Source organism: Peromyscus eremicus, chromosome 1 (genome assembly GCF_949786415.1).
Source record: "Peromyscus eremicus chromosome 1, PerEre_H2_v1, whole genome shotgun sequence".
NCBI classification, from domain to species: domain Eukaryota; kingdom Metazoa; phylum Chordata; class Mammalia; order Rodentia; family Cricetidae; genus Peromyscus; species Peromyscus eremicus.
The window spans coordinates 122,892,883-122,910,356 of record NC_081416.1 but is presented as its reverse complement, the minus strand read 5'-3'; the positions used below and the strand labels follow the sequence as shown (position 1 = coordinate 122,910,356).

The following is a 17,474-nucleotide window of genomic DNA, read 5'->3' as shown; positions in this document are numbered from 1 at the left end:
GAGCACTAAGGCCAGCTTTGATACCTCTTAGAAAGTCTTGAGGAATCTCAGAGGCTGAAAAAGTAGAGTGTCTCTGCATCCTACCACAGAGAAACTTGCAGATGCGTGTTCATTGCTGCATTATTCACAAGAGCAAAGAAACCAACCTGCCTAACTATCCGTCAACAGATGAATGAATGCCTCGTTAGCTTTTTGGCACTGTAATCAAAGACTGACTGTTTACTTCCTCTTACACTTCACAGTCCATCACTGAGAGGAGTCAAAGCAGAAACCCAAAGCAGGAACCTGGAGGCAGGAACAGAAGCAGAGAGCAGAGAAGAACACTGCTTATTGGCTTCCTCCCTGTGGCATCCTCAGCTTGGTTTCTTATACAACACAGACCCACCTGCCTGGCACTGCTCACGGTAGACTGAGCCCTCCCACATAAGTCATTAATCAATAAAATGCCCACACACGCATGCCACAGGCCAATCTGATGTAGGCAATTCCTCAGTTGAGGGTCCTTCTTCTCAGGTGACACTAGTTTATGTCTAACCAGCACAAACAGATGGAGAAAATGTGTTTTATACATACACGATAAAATTTTAGTCAGCTATAAATAATGAAAGCACAAAGTTAGTAGAGAAATATGTGTATCTGGGAAGCATTAAGTGAGGTAACAAAGACTCAGCAAAACTAAAAGCTCATGTTCTCTCTCAAATGTAGATCCTCGTGTCCAATTTTCAGATTTGTCCATTTAAGTTGGAGTGTCTGAAGTGGCAAAAAAAAACAGAAAGAACCCATTAGATCGTGGTCTTAAGGGAGGGGGTAGAGCACGTGTGATATGAAAGGAGGGGGAGAGATAACTGGGGAGGGGTGGAAAGGTTCAAATTGGCATAAGGGAGAAGAGAGGTATTGGGAGAGTTAGCCAAAACCAAGGATTATGAAAGCCCATGTGGAAAGCTACAATTCTGCAAGCTGATTAAGAGCGTAATTTAAGTTTGAGGCCAGCCTGGTCTACAGAGAGGGTTCCAGGACAGTCAAGAAACCAGGTTTCAAAAAAACCAAAAACAAAGAAAGAAAGTTATATAACAAAAGGGAGTTTGAAGGGAAGCACCCTGCACAGGTGGATAATTCTTCATCCAGAAGCCATAGATTATTGAACAAAAATCCCAGTGCTAGGCATGGGGCACCTCCCTATGAATTCTTGGTCAGTAAGACCCAGAGGCCCCCAAAATAATACAAGCTCTGGCATTGTTCTTGGTTACCCACCATGACTAGACAATATGATCATATTCCTGAAGACACCACACACAATATTTTTACCATCATGGAACAACAAAACGGAAGAGGCCAAAGACGGCACTTTGCTCCCCACGCCATTGTATACTCTGGCACTAGCTTTGGGCTCCGTCTCAGGGCAGATTCCCGATCAGCAACAGCCCAACCAAATCCTGAGAGGCAAGGCCATTTTTCTAGCTCTGTCGATGCATGCAAAGATGAGACAGTCTTCCCTTCCAGGACGCGTGACCCTTCTCTGCACTTTGAAGAGAGGAAACCCCACTGGGAATTCGAGCCACGGAACAATCCCGTCATTGTGAAGTGCAGTCAGACATGGCATACCTCATCCTCCACCTATTTTTATTCTCTCTAAGCAAATATCTCCACGGCTTCTTTTTTTTTTTTTCCCTCACTTGAAAGTTATTATACCACTGCCAGCTGCTGGGATTACACAAATAAATTGATAATAGCAAAGCAATATGCTGCCCCGTGTTCAAACATCACCACACAACAACAAAGCAGCACACAGTGCCAGCTCTCGCTCACAGCCTGCAAACAGAAGCGGCAGAAATGAAGGCCACCCACTCTCCCAGCCTCAGGGTGACAGGGTTGCAGGCAATGTGGTCCCAGGGTGGAGTTTCACTCTTCCCTCGCCAATGTACTCTATGTACAGTGAGAATGTGCAAAGTCATGCTCTTGAGCAAAGTAACTCCAGGCAATTCAGATGCACCTCTTCCTCTGAGTGGGTTAGCACCCTGATGTCTATTCATCAAGCATATGGGTCTTCTAGTTATAAACAAGCTAGCAATTCTGAACAACAGTGTAAAAAAATTTTATATTGAAAATGTTTATGTGTACTTTATAGACATGGACAAGGATTCCTTATAAATTACTAGGCTATGATACACTCCCCCTGGGAACGGGGATCATGTCTTCCATGCCTACCACTAATCCCAGTGCCTGGCACAGTGAGCCATCAATAAACATTAGCTGGCTAAATAAATAAATAAAGGTAAAAGAGGTTTAAGGAGAAAATCGGCATCTTTGACTCGCTTACTGCAACCCTACAGTAAGCAAGACGGTTGTGAACACTTGTGCCCCTAAGAAAGGAAGAAGAGGTGGAGAATTAGCCAGATTTTGAAAGCCTTTGATGTTCTCCCAGGACCCGAATGTCCCACGCACTTTATTTCAGCAGGAGAAGTCAGCCCAGTGTGTGCCAGCTATCTGTGGAGTTCGCCTGCCCAGCAACTTAGAGTAGCAGCTCTCTACTTTCCTTTTGGGGAACTCCCCACTACCCTTCACCACACACAATTTGGGCTTTTCACCTTTGGGCCTTTGGGTCTGGGCATGGACCCCAGCTGGGCCATACGGAGTTCTCTTGGCCCACAGTATGTATCTTAATCACACAAAGCCAGAAAAATCATTGTGCAGGCCATTCCTCATGCATGCATCCCAAAGCTCATCTAGTAGAGAGGGAGAAGGCTGGACTGTTACAGACACATGAAGACTTTGCTAGAACAGAATAGAGAATTCACACCAATGAAGACTCTTCCCACTGATTCACTATTTTGCACTCTCAGCAAAGGTCCTTGGCCTGACTCCTTCATGGGAGACCAGAGCAGTACAAAGTAGAAAATTTCAAGCTGGAAATTATGGATCATAAATCTACCAAGGGTAGTAAGTCACCTCCCCTCTTGGATCCTCAGCCTCTTTCTCCATAGCATGAAGGAACTGGGATGAAATGCCCACAAAGGAGCCTTACATGTTAGGTCAACAGAAATTGACCCCTTGAATCTCGGGCATCGGCAGCACAAAACGCACACTGTCCGGCCGGCAAAGCTTTGAGTTTAAAGCAGTTAATCCCTTGGCTGATGACTCGAACAAAGAGGATTAACCTCAGCTGAGACACTCAGCATCCAAATATAGAGCAACCCCAAGCACACAGGAGAGATAGAACATGCCCCCGCCTTCTCTCAGACATTCTTTTTCTCCCATGTTCTTTCTCTCGCTCCCTTCAGTAAGCAGAGAGTTTAACCAGCACCTAAAAGCTAACCGGTTAGATGGTCAGGATCTCCTCCACGTTCCTCCACTGCCTTCCTAAGACCTCCAATCCAACATCCATTGGTCCTTCTTTGAAATACACAGGTTCAAGACTCTCCATGTTTAGTACTAACTAAACAGCATACATACACTGTGTGCAGGTAACCACGTTAGACACCTGAGCTACAACAGAGCCTCTCAACTCTCAGAGCCATGGGAATGCTCCTGTACTAAGCTGTATATATACCCTACTCAGTGCTTCACACCATCACCTCCTTCCGGGTTCTGCGACAAATGCAGGAAGCAGATCCTGCAGTGACCGTTCCACAAGTGAGGAAGTCGACACTGAGCAGTTAAACATCTTGCATGAGGTTAGGTAGCCTGTAAGTATCGGGGAAAGCCTCTTGGTTTCGAAATGAAAGGAAATTCCAGAACATTCCCAACATTTTGCAGAAGTCAGAAACAGTGGGAGAAAGAAAAGGGGGTTGTTGGATTTTGGTCTCTTGCCAGAGTATATTGTATTTACGGAATAACTAGAAAGACCCTGGAATCATAGACAGTGGTGAGCTGCCATGTGGATGCTAGGAATTGAACCCAGGTCCTCTGGAACAGGAACCAGTGTTCTCAGTCGCTGGGCCATCTCTCCAGGCCCTAACCCTGTACTTATTTAAACTTAAAGCACACCAAAAGAACAGACAACCTGAGTCATCCTATCCATAGCTCTTTTTTTTAAATCTCTGTATGACCAAAAAACATTCTATATCTTCTGCAGCATGTTGCCATAAGCTTGCAAAAAAATGTTTATTGAACTCCAGGCTCTGTGCTGGTAACAATCATACTAACCATGGCAGAGGTGTCAGCGGGTTCCCACTGTTTCTTAACTTGGTTCAGCCCTGTACATGGCCAATCAGTGATGAAAGACCCATTCTCATACCATCCAACAAAGGAACTGTAATGTGGTCACACCCGCCTGAAGTCTGCATGGTCAGGAAAAGGAAGCAAAGATTTCTGATGAACGGTTTCCCAGTATTTGTCACAGGCTCCAAACGTGCATAGCAAATATGGTTATTTCAAAAAAATAAAAATAAAGCTTAAATGCATAGTGGGAGTTGTGGATGGGTTTTCCTCTTCCTGGTTCTCTGGATACCTATAATGTGGTTTTCATATAATCAAAATGGCCAGGAGGAGAATGGGGTGAAGTCCCTAATTGGTAAGGCTTTGAATAGGTGGAACCACATAATCCGGGCAACTGGCTGAGAAATCAATCCAACCCTTGCTGTTCCCTGCCTCTCTAGAACATAGAATGTCAGGCCCCACTCCAGACTTGCTGAATCAGCACCTCCTTTTAAAATCTTGTTGTTCTGGGGAGGCACTGTTGAAGCTTGCCTCTCTCCCACACCTGTTCCAGAGTGCGCAGGTATTTCCACATTGTCTGTTCTGGGCAGTGATGTTCTAGGGACTTCTTTTTCTCTGTTAAATATTTTCCAGAGTCTGTGCCTTAAAACCTCACCAAGCCACCCACCACAGTTTTCGGGGCTGTGTTTCCTTATATGGATGGCTATCTGAGATCAGGGCCAAGTCTAACTCCTGATCCACTCAGGTCACACACAGCCCAGCCTGTGACTGGGGAGCTGAGGATTCAAGGGGCCATTCCCAGGGACAGAACAGTTAGCTTCTCTGCAGGGCACAATGCTCCTTGAGTTCTTTCCTACTTGATTCATTCAGTGATGACTGAAACCCGGCTAGCTCTTCCTGGTTCTACCTGGGAGTTTGTTAGCTAATATTGCCCTGTGCTACTGGTTTTTGTTTTATTTTGTTTTTTGGGTTTTTTTGTTGTTGTTGTTTGTTTTTTGTTCTCTGTGTAGCTTTGCGCCTTTCCTGGAACTCACTTGGTAGCCCAGGCTGGCCTCAAACTCACAGAGATCCGCCTGGCTCTGCCTCTCCAGTGCTGGGATTAAAGGCATGCACCACCACTGCCCGGCGCCCTGTGCTACTGTTTTGTTTTGTTTTGTTTTGTTTTGTTTCCATTGCTTTCTTATAGATTCCCTCTCCTTAAAGCTTAATTTTTATGTCTTTCAAAAACAGAAGTGGGGAGAGAAGGAGAAAAAGAAGAGGAGAGGAGGGGAGAAAAGAGGGCAGGGGAGAGGAGAGAAGAAGAGGAGAGGAGAGGAGAGCAGCAGGGGAGGGAAGAGGAAGACAGGGAAAGTGAAGGAAAGTGATGGGCGGGGAGGGAAGGGGTAAAGCCAAGCATGGTGGCATGCACATGTGATCCCACCACTAAGGAAGTGAGGCAGGGGAATCACAAGTTTGAGGCCTGGATGAGCAATATAGCAAGAGAGAGACTGGATAGATTAAATAGATAGATGATAGATGAGGTGAGGGGGAGTGCATTTACTCTTTGGACATTTAAGTGCCTGTGTGCCAGACACATTTTCATTTGTCACAGGGATAAGATATGTTCTCATTTATCACAGGGATAGGAGTGTCATGTCCCCTGCGCCCTCCAGGGTCAAGATCAGGAGCTCCTGACTTTGCTGTGTTCTCTTCAGCCCCATCTCCCAGGCCCAGAACTCCACCTAGAACATAACGCTTTTTCCTCTCCCTCAGACCTGGGCCATATTCCAGCTGGGCTCCCCACATCGGTGCCATCTGCTACACCGCAGATCAGGCAACAGTCAGCTTCAGTGACTGCCAATAGGGCAGAGGCCTCAGGCAAGGCAGGAGGAGTAGCAGCAGGAGGAGGCTTCACTAGGCACAGCCAGGAGAGTCCCAGAATACTAACACATTCAGAGTAAGCTGCTGTGGAACCCACCAGGGCCTGGGAAAGCTGGTAAGCTTCTAAGAGGGTTTCTGAACCTAATGATGAAGGGAATCCAGGCCCCATTTTCCTATTCTCTCTTGATCTCTCATAGAAAGTTATATTTCTGCAGTCCCATAGTGGGCCCTGGTCATCTCTCTATCATTAATTTACCGTAAGATCTTACATAAGTTATTTGCTTCTCCCTGGACAAATAAGGAGTAATGATTTCTTGCTTCCTAAGCTCCCTTCAGCCCTGGAACACTAAGATCCTACAATCCAGCTCAGGCCTGCCTCTGCCTGGGACATGTTCTGGACCTGAAAGGGAATCTGGCCAACATTTCCCTAAGGCAAAGCCAGTCCATCCAGAAAGAAATGATGGACAGCGCCATTATCCAGGGCAGGTTCTCATCCTTCTCCTTAGCAGGTTCATTTGCAGCTTCCATCGTGGAAAGACCATGGACACAGAATCGTGACATCTTCCTACCTACAGGAGTTCTGGAAGTATGGCACTTCTGTCCCTCACTGACCTTCCAAAGACGACAGCTGAAGCACCTGGTAGCACCCAGCTCCCACACTCAACATTCTGCTTCTGCCACTGGACACCTGAGGTGCAAGGCTATAAATCTGGAAAAACCACCTTGTCCAGTATCTATGCAGAGCTGATGGAGAAAGAAATGCAGTTCTGTAAAGGTACTTGTGTCAGTGGGTTCTTGTCTCTGAGCCTCGGGCTATCCCATCCCTAAAATGGGTGCAGGGACAAAGTTGTGGTGTCCTAAAAGACACTAAGTTCTGAGGCATTAAACAGTCACCATGGTATTAGGGAGAATTTTTTTTTCAGGAAAAGAAAATGTACACAGGAAGCTGAGGCAGAAGGATCAAAAGTTGAATGCTAGAAAAATTTCAGTAGGAAAGAGCAGTTGCTGTGCAAACATGAGTTCAGATCCCAGCACCTGCTGAGCACGACCACAAACACCTATGACCATAGCACTGTGGGGAGTGGAGACAGGAGGATGACCAGGATTTTCATGCCACCGGCTTCCAATGGGAGATGTCATCTGGAAGGAATATGGTGAAAAGTGACAGAGCAGGACACCCAATGTCCTCCTCTGACCTCTTTGTCCATGCTCACAGCATATCCACAGCCATGGGCATATCCACATAGGCAAATGCACACATAATACACAAAGTGAAAGAGGAGAGTGGAGGAGGGAGGGTAGAGGGGAAGGAAGGAGAGAGAGAGAGAGAGAGAGAGAGAGAGAGAGAGAGAGAGAGAGAGAGAGAGAGAGAGAACTCGATTGGGATTCAAATGTGAATGCTACTGTCTTTCCAGCCACACAAGCTCTGAAGATGGACAGGCACTGGCGGCAGGCACAGCAGACATTTCTACAGCACATAGGCAGCCTCCAGAGGCACAAAGCATGAAGGCAGGAGGCAGGGAGAAATCATGAGCTCCTGCATGCTCATGATATGCTGATGATCAAGTCATCACTGTTTAATGTTTGCCCAGGTCAATGAGGAACAACCACAACAATCCTTGGCCAGTAGAACAAGGGCCACATCCTTTGCTCATTAGTGTATCTAATAACTAGACACTGGGTGGGTGTCTCTCTGCAGTGTGGAGAAAGAGAGCCTCCAGGTACAAGACCATGGGGCAGATTTTGGGAGAACAATCCCCAGGAAACTCTGATAAGAAAAGCTGGGCCTCTACACTCCAGGTGACTGAGAGATTTCCATGATGAAATGTTAACACGCTATGCCCCACTGCAGAACTGACTGAGGAGGCTGGATTGTGATACAGAAAATAGACTAATTTCCCTCAGAGTCACGTGGGCCATCTCTGGTCCACAAGGTTCATTAGTCATCTGTCTAATGTTGAATACTAGACGCCTCATAAAAAAAAAAAAAAATACCTAACAGCAATGCCAATGTCACACACGAGTTCTCGGGTCTCCCTTCACATGGGATCGCCACATCCTCCAGCTGATATGGTGATGCTCTGGCTAACATTGAGTTCAACACAGTTCCAAATCAAGGAAGGAGAAGAGCACTGCAGAGCCCTTGGGTGGTATTCCAGTCATCGTTGTCACATCATCATCATCACCACCATCATCATTTGATAGCTGAGAAAAGCAAAGCTCCAAAGAAATTAAACAACTTGCTCAAGTTTACACAACCAGAAAGTAGCAAAGCCTGAGTTCAAACTCAGCTAGGTCTGATGCCAAACCCATTGCTCTATTCTAAACTCCCTGTAGTCAGACCTAGCAGCCACGTTTAAAAATAAGGTGAGCTTATTACCTCTTCTGAGTTTCTATTTGTCTATTTTTCCATTGCTATTATTGCTATAACAAAATACCTGGGGCTGGGAACTTTCTGAAAAGCTGCTGACTTGACGTGCAGTTTGGGAGGCCTAAAGGCCATGATTGACTGACAACATCTGTTTGCCCTCTGACACACCCCAACATGTCAGAGAAGCAGACAAAAGACCAGACATGTGGAAAAAGGCCTTGCTTCATTCAGCCTAATCCTGTGGGAGCTAAGTCACTCCATGAACCCAACACCAATGCTTTTGAGGACAACGGCCCCAGGAGCTAATTACCTTGCTCCACCTCACTAGCACTTCAGTACTAGCACACCAGTGAGCAAGCCCCCAGTGGACGAACTTTGGAAGGTGCTGTGTGACTTTCCTTTATGGATGTAAACAAAGTCTTCTCCCTCCGACAGGGTACCCAAGTTGAGCTTGATGAACCAGTGAGTTTCTCTGGCTTAGGTACAGAAGCATGGGAGAGAGGTTGCTGACAGAAGGATGGGTGATCCCAAAGCAACCACATCGCTGGATAATGACTTCCCATGGCTACACCGATGGAGTCCCCCATTCAGTTAACCTCCCAACCTCAGATCAGAGACCACAGCACCTCGTTCGACATCTTGAGATCTCCAACCTCTGTATCATCCTAAGACCATGAGACCATATACTGCTGGGTCAGAATTGCATACAATGAGGAGGAGGGGATGCAGAACTGAGTGCCTGGAATCTCAGAGGAGGATCAAATGACCATTTTCAGTCTCTGTTTCTATGAGGGAACCTCGACCTTGTTGAAGGTCTCCTAGTGTAACCACAGGTGCTCTGATTAAGATAGGAATGGCTATTACTCTCACATGAACTAAAACTAAACCATAGGAGGTTTCCACTTTTCTTTACCTCTCTCTCTCTCTCTCTCTCTCTCTCTCTCTCTCTCTCTCTCTCTCTCTCTCTCTCTCTCACACACACACACACACACACACACACACACACACACACACACACACAATCACTTTCAATTACAGTACCTGCTTTTTCTTATTCCAGCCCTCCTACCCCAGATATTACAAACATAACTCATGCTCATTCCAAATCAGCCACTCTCTGAGGAGTCATTGAACAGCTCCTAGTCTGGGATGGAAACCCTTCCAATCTTCTCATTTTTTCAATAAGGCTACTGCCTATGTCTCCCCTTTTATAAACAGAAACACATTATACAAGATACTGTAGACGTGAGATTCTTCAAGCAAGCTGGTGACATGCTTTCACTCAGCATAAGTTGATTTTAATAATGTCCTCCCCCTTCCAGAATTCTTCCTTGCTGCTTCTGCTTTGTCTCAAATTAAACACAGTACAATAATAATCCAAGAACATCACACCCCTGAATTTCAGCCGCTTCTCCCTGAAGAATCTTTTCTCCTTTTTTTGGAAGTTTGAGCTATTTTTTGGCTTCTCCGTGTTTCCTGCCTCGTTGCTCTCTCTGAGACGTACGCAATTGGAACCTTCACATTTAAAGCCAGTTTTTATTCCCCAAGATCTACAGTAAGTCTCCCATGAGACCTTGAGAAGAAAGGGGATTTCTTCAGGGAGGGACTTACCCTTCAAGGCTCACCAGAGCAAGCATTTACAGTCACGTCTAGTGAAACTGCTGCTTTCATTCACCCTGCAGACAGTCACTGAGCAAATGGCTGGCAGGATTCTGGACCCCGGCCACATAGCAGTGACTTGGCTCATTGAAGGGACAAATAAAGACCTTGTTGGTATTATTCAAACTTACGTCTCCCTCCTGGGCTTCTTCCCTGAACTCTACACCTTTAATATATCTATGAACCTGACCTCTCCTTTGGCTATCCATTGGCTCATCTTCACAGCAGTAATGGCTAATCTATCCAGCCCCTTACCTCAGAGCAAGGAATCAACTTTTCTTGTGCCCAAAGTGTTACTCGTTACAAATCTTGTCTTCTCTACCACCAAATATATCCAGAATTTGATTGCTTTTTACCATCACAACTACCATCTCGTCTGACCCAGACCACCATCACCTCTTCCTTGCATCACGGAGGTAACAACACCCTGACTGATGTCCTTAGTCTAAGCTCTAAAGCTCAAGTGATCGCTCTGAAACCTAAGTCAGATAAAGGTAGCCTGTGCTCAGAATTCTCCAGGGGCTTCCCATCTAACTCGAAATCAAAGCCAAAGCCTTGGATTCCCCAGCTCTCCTGATATCACAAACTATGGTGCTCACTGCTTCTCGTTCGGCTCGTTCTACAGAGCCCTACCTCCTGTTCCTGAAATGTACCCAAACTCTGTTGCCTCAGGACCTTCGTGTTTGTTTACCTTGCTTTGAATGGTCTTCAGTGGCTCATTCTTCCATTTCCCTCACACCTGTCCTCACATCTTATTTCTACCCCTTACTTTGCTGTACCTTCCCAACCCCATTCAAATATCTCCCTCCTCCTTTCCCTGTTTGGTGATCCTTAATTGCCTGATGTAATATACATATATTAGTGTATTTATATATTTACCTCCCCTATTGGAATGAATGTTTCATGGGGTGATGTGGTGATATTTTGTTGTACTCTAGTAAAATTTGCCTGAAGATCAGAGGATAGAGCCAGCCACTAGATTAAACATAGAGGTTAGGCAGTGGTGGCACACACCTTTAATCCTAGCACTCCGAAGGCAGAGATCCATCTGGATCTCTGTGAGTTCAAAGCCACCCTGGACTATAGGAGAGTAATCCAGTCTAAAAGAGGCAGGCAGTGGTGATGCACACCTTTAATGCTAGCACTTGAGATCTCATGCCTTTGCTATGGGTATTTGGGAAGCACACACATCATTAATCCCAGCACTAGGAAGGTTGAGACAAGAAGTGATATGGCTGGGTGGAGAAAGGTATATAAGGCGGGAGGAGACAAGAACTCAGCCCTTTCCGTCTGAGGATTTGTGGAGACAGGATCTTCTCTTTTCGGCTGAGGAGTTGGCAAGGTGAGAAGTGGCTGTGGCTTGTTTCCTCTGATCTTTCAGCTTTCACCCTGATACCTGGCTCCAGGTTTTTATTATAAGACCATTTAGGATTCCTGCAACAGGGTGGAGCTTGCACTACGTTTAACTGCTGCATGCCCTGACAATGACATGCCTGGCACTAAAGACACTCAATAAATATTTAATGAATAACTGTCTAAAGATTCATGGAAACACAGAAAAAAAGACAGTCATGGGGGAAAGCTACAAGGGCATGCATTCAAGTTGGGTCCATGGAGAAAGGAGATTTAGCCATGGGAACTAAATTTTTAATGTATTTTTGTTAATTCTTTGAGACTTGCATCCATGCATACAATGTATCTTGATCATATTCACCCCGACTCTTCCTCCTAACAACTCCTAGTTCTAATACCTACACCTAACCCCTCCCAACTTCATGTTCCCTCTGTGTATTTATCTATCTATCATCTATCTATGGAGTCTAATTTGTGCTGTCCATATAATTTCCTGTGTAGGGCCATCCCCTAGAGCACAAATGACCTACATGGAACCACACCCTTAAAGAAAATTGACTCTGCCTATTAACCGTCAATAGCTCCTCAGCTAGGGGTAAAGCTCCTGAACCCTTGTCCCCTCCATACCCAAGGGAACTTTAGTTATTAAGATCCAGACATACCAAATCCTTCCGCTCCCTGCACCCTGCTTTTGCCATGTTGAATCTAATTGCTTCTTGACCTTTCGGCTAAGATCAACTGAAGAAGTGGAATCTGTTTCCTTACCCCTCACACTGGCTCCCTCATATGTTGCTCTTATTGATAAACAAGGGTCAAGTGATGGTATGTCAACTATATGCTTAGGCTTGGAGAGTCCATGAGTCCATGAATATTTCCATCCTCTTTCTTTCTTTTCTTCTCCTCCTCCTATTCTTTCTTTTTCCTAGACAAGACCCCATATAGTTGAAGTTGGCCTTGAACTTACTATGTAGCAAAGGATGACTTCGTACTTCCAATATCCTGCCTCTCCCATGCTGATATTTCAGACATGTATCACCATGCCGTTTATATGGTAATGGGGACCAAATCTGGGGCTTTGCGCATGCTAGACAAGCCTTACTGGCTGAGCTACATCTCCAGCCCACACACTTCCACTTTCTCTTAGCTCTCTGTCCTTGCAATGTGAAAACTCCCAGCAATACTTGGAAAAGACAACGATGATCAGAGCCAAGCCATCCCAGCTCAGGTCATCCCAAATCAGCCATTTTTCAGACTCTCCATCAATTTGTTCATCCAAGTCACATGAACAGGCACAGCAGAGACCAGCCAAGCCCAACTCAGAGCTGAAGGTCTCTCAGCCACTCCATACACATGAGAGAAAATAATAAATGCTGCTTGTTCAAGGTCAGTGAGTTTGAAGGTGGCTTATTCCTTAGCCTCAATGAGAAGACAAACCCTAAGGTGTGTGACCAATCCTTCAGGTAGGCATCTAAGCATCTTTGCTCCCCGTGGCTTGGCTGTCATGACAGGGAGGGGAGTGGGGGGAATGGGTCTTGCAGGACTTACATACACTAGCAATGGAACACAGTGTCTCAGCCACTGCAGATCAATAGCCTGGCATGCAGATAAACAAAGCCACTCTGACATAGCCCGGAGAGACAGATCAGGTTTCTGAGACTAAAAAGTATGACTAAGAGCCAGACCTTGGATGGGAAAATGCACAGAAATAAATGTTTTCTCCTGAGATGAATTGGATGATGGCCAGCCAGTCACCCTGACCTTGACCCAGCCTCCCCGCATCCTATTTCACAGATGCTTTGACAAGGTTTGCAGCCATCAACCCCCATTTTGCTCATGGAACACTGCAGTAGGCTTACTGCACCAAAGAGAACTGATGGAGCCCTCAGATCCCCAAATACTGCTTTCTCCAAAGGGCAAAGCAGCAAGCTGTGATCTTTATATTAAGCTTCTGGATGGAAGCCCCAAATGAATTCACCACCCAGCCATACATAAATGCACTCCATGGTGCACTGAAGGTCAGTAAATTTCCAGATGATTCCCAATCCTTTCCATAGTCACAGAAATTTGTGCCAAAGAAAAGAGAACACAGGCTAGCAAGGACAACACCTGCTGAACTGGTCACTAAGGTGACTCTTTGGTTCATTTGAAAAAGGAACAAATGCAAACACAGCTCTCAATATGGGTTACAGGAATCTCAGTCATCTCTTCAGTCTCTGTTTGTCTTGCAAAGATGTATCCCCCTGCTTGCTGCATTAGATCACGCTTTGAAAGACCCAGGTACCACTTCCTACCAAATAACCTTCTTCTAAGCACAGAGCTTAGGAACTCAGCCAAGGCCTTAAACAAGAAGTCAGTGCCATATCTTAGTGGCAAATATGTAAACATAAATCACAAGAGGCAAGGCAACATTGACCTTGTCATGTTGTCTTTAGTTAGTCCCCACCACGATCCCCCTCATTCACACAACTCAGCTTCCTGGGTCTCTTTCTTGTTCTCTTCTGAACATGTTTGTCTCTTGTCTCTGGCTATTGTGGGTTCTGTTACTCTACCCACCCTGCCTGGCCTCCTCCCTCACTTTCCCCAGAGCTGATCAGATGTCCTTGTTATCAAAGGTCTCCCTGACCACATACATAGGTAGAGACAGATAGATGATAGATAGATGGATAGGTAGATGATAGATAGATAGATAGATAGATAGATAGATAGATAGATAGATGATAGATAGATAGATAGATAGATAGATAGATAGATAGATAGATAGTTGATGGATAGTAGATAGATTCCAAGCCCACTCCAAACCCTTGCAGCATTCCTCATGCTTCTTACTCTGTTTTCTTTTGCTCCATCACACTAGCCCCTGAGCTAATATGCTAAACACTTACTTAACTGTTCATCACCACACACACACACACACATACACACACACACACACACACACTCTTTGCTCAAGTCTATATCCCCTACATTTAGAGAAGTACCTGGCCCCATGGCAGGAACCCAATGAACAAACTTTCATTTCTTAAGCAGTGACTTCATGCCAGATGGTTAATATATGACAATTGTTTAACAACAAACAAATACTTTTAAGTGTGTTTTACATCATTATCGTGATAGATCAGGAAATCAAAGCTCAGATAAAGGCTAAGATACTTGCATAAGACCCACACCAGCTCTCTTTAAAGTAGTCAAGGACACACTACCCACAGTGCGCCAGGCTATCGTTCAAACATCATCTGGTGGTTTGGGTTACAAAATGCATGTAAGGCACACTTCTGACAACAGGAATATCCCATGAGCACTTATTTGTGTCACTGACCACTCTTTATCCCAGAAGAATCAACCCCAAAGCTAGATGCTCCTCCCCCAGAGTAGACTGGTGGTAACACCTTTAGCTTTCCTTTATTCCACCATGGGGGACAAACGGGGTCAGAGTTGTCCTGAACTGTACTGGGACATGAACAGCCAGGAAGGAAGGAAGGAAGGCAGGCAGGCAGAAATTGATCCGCTCTGAAACTCCCTTAGAGTTTTCCAGAGATCTTGCCTTGGTGAAATGCTATTTCCATCTTTCATAGCCCAGGAATTTAGGGAAACACTTATTAAAAAATAAAAAATAAAAGTACAAAGCCTGACCTGCATTGGTGCGCTTCCCCCTCAGTGCCAGCCGAGTGCCTAGTTGGCACTAGTCTTGTTCCACAAACTCGGCCTTCCCATCAGCAATGATGGTGATGGGGTAGGAGAGGATTGTAGGTCACTCAAGACCAATGGACCAAGAAACAAATCCAATCTCCGCTAAGCCCCGCGGGGGCTTCGTTTTAAACTAATCCCCTTCTCTTCTCTGCCACCACCCACTCTTATTTTAACCCCGCGGTCCTGAACTGGTTACACCTGCTTACTACAGGTGTTCATCCCCCACCGGGTGTGAGCTGGTGCAATGTTAGGACTTCGTTTCCATCACCTCTGCATCCCTAAGGATCAGTCCCACCTCTGACACGTATTGACGACGTTAGGTAAGTATTTGCTGACTCAGGGAAGATGCAGCATGAGCCTCACATCATCAACTGAATCCTCTAGCAAGCAGAACAAGTCGCCTCTTCCGCACAGGGCAGGCAGCAAAAGCGTAAAAGAGACCTCTGAGCTGGCCACAACGTCTAGTTCCCCACCAACCACACATCTCTCATCCCTTACCTGCCCCTCCCCGAGGCCCAGAGCCACCCACGTTCACCTTCCAAACATGCTTAGGAAAGAGCAAGCATCCCCTAGCGCCCCACCCTACCTTACCAGAGCCCAACACATCGACGTTAAGTTACCTTTAAACTGAGCCTTTTCGCATCCGCGATTTCTGGATGAAAGATAGCATTTGGGCAGCCGCTCTGCTGCACCCCGTCAGATGAGAGATCTACCACCCCTCTGCTGAAGGAACAGCAGCGCCTTGCTCCTCCCTGGCTAACTGCATTTGCTCACCCATCCCTGCAAAACAAATCATGTTCTTTTCCTTGCGCTAAAACCATCCGTCAATAAATCCTGGGTCCCTAAGAAACGGCTCCCACGCCCGCGGAGGGCGCCCTCCACCCAGAAAAACACACACTCACAAATCCCGGTCCAGAGTCAGCAGGTGTGGGCATGTGTTTAATCTGTTCTTTGAAAACAAACTGGTCTATGAGGAGTAGGGTTGAAACTAAAGGGATGCCCAGGAACCGTGTGGAAAGCAGCTGTAAATGTCAGTAGCCCAAGTTGGGAAACTATTTACCGCGCCAATAGTTCACCAGGTTTCACTCCTAGTCCTGGGGAAGACCACGTTCAAAACAGCGCTCAGCCCGGGGCAGCAGCAAGTGCTCCCTTTTCGGGGCTGCTTTCCAACTCCGCTGTCCTTTGAGGTTTTCCCCATCAACCGCACCCAGCGGTCCCAGCCTAGGGCTCAGCCTGTCAGACCTGGGAACCCGGGTCTGCACGCACCGCGTCAAGGATCGCTATCCCCTACCTGGGTGGAAAATCCGCAGCGAGCCGGGCAGCAGCCAAGCAGCGTCAGTCTGGACAGCCGCGGCTAACGCAGCGCCCGGGCGATCCCAACCAAAGCAGGCAGGCGCTTGCGGGAGACACACCTGCACCGCCCCGCCCTCGTCGCCGTTGCCACCACCCGCCTCTGTGCAGCGCGCTCCCGCCCCTCTGCAGCACCCCAGCCCTCCCGGGGTTCCTGAGTCCTCTATTCAGCAGGATCAGAGCCTAGCCCAGGCACCAACCTTATTCACTGCGGAAAGCTCTTTTCGTCTAAGCCCCTTTCGGATTCAAGAGTTCAGGATAGGTTGGAGGGGAGCCCGCGCCCACTCCCAAGTCCCGCCCTCCGCTTTCTGGATTTGCATATGGACAGATCTGCAAACTTCTTATTCCATTAGGTTGGTTCCCAGTTGACTATAATTATCTTGCTCTTTCCACCCTCCCATCGAAGGCGACAAGGTGCATATGGCTCTAAGCTTGGTCCTCAACCCCTGACCAACCAGGGTATGTCAGAAGACAAAGTTCTTGGGCAGTGGGACCCTCGGTTTATGCCATCCCCCAAACAACCTGAGATCATGAATGTTGACAGATCACTCAGGCCTTGTTAACTCCTTTGGAACTGAAAAAGAGCCTGCTTGGCCAGTGGAGGGCCCAGAGGGGAGTGAGGATATATTGGGGGTTTGGATATATTGGAGAAAGGCTCTAGCAATTTTCTTCTTTCCAATGCCCCCAACTCTTATTCAGGGCCGGCTCACAGCCACAATTCAGCCGGCCTGGAAAGACTTTTTTCCAAGCACGGGGCTCCTTCTAGAAGGAAATAAAGAGTAAAATAGCCATTAAAATCTATTTAGGGGAATAAAGGGGACTACTGGGAGAAGGATGTCTGTGCACCGCATGAGTAGGTCAGAAGAAGGCATCGGACACCCTGAAACTGTAGTTACAGACAGCTGTGAGCTGCCGCATGGTTGCTGGGAATTGAACCCTGGTCCTCAGAAGACCAGCGAGTGCTCTTAATCTCTGAGCCATCTCTTCTGCCCCAAATCTTAATATTTTTTAATAACAAAAGTAAAGAAAAAAGAAGAAG

At 46.5% G+C, this 17,474-nt stretch overlaps 1 protein-coding gene across 1 annotated transcript in view; it reads right to left on the bottom strand.

Moving 5' to 3' along the window:
- Window positions 1–16,490, bottom strand: part of Sv2b (synaptic vesicle glycoprotein 2B) — a 202,794-nt gene extending 186,304 nt beyond the window's left edge. The window contains exon 1 of the mRNA XM_059272936.1: window positions 16,377–16,490. The gene's annotated coding sequence lies outside the window, so the exon portion shown is untranslated. The remainder of the gene's footprint in view (window positions 1–16,376) is intronic.
- Between the last annotated feature and the right edge of the window lie 984 nt (window positions 16,491–17,474).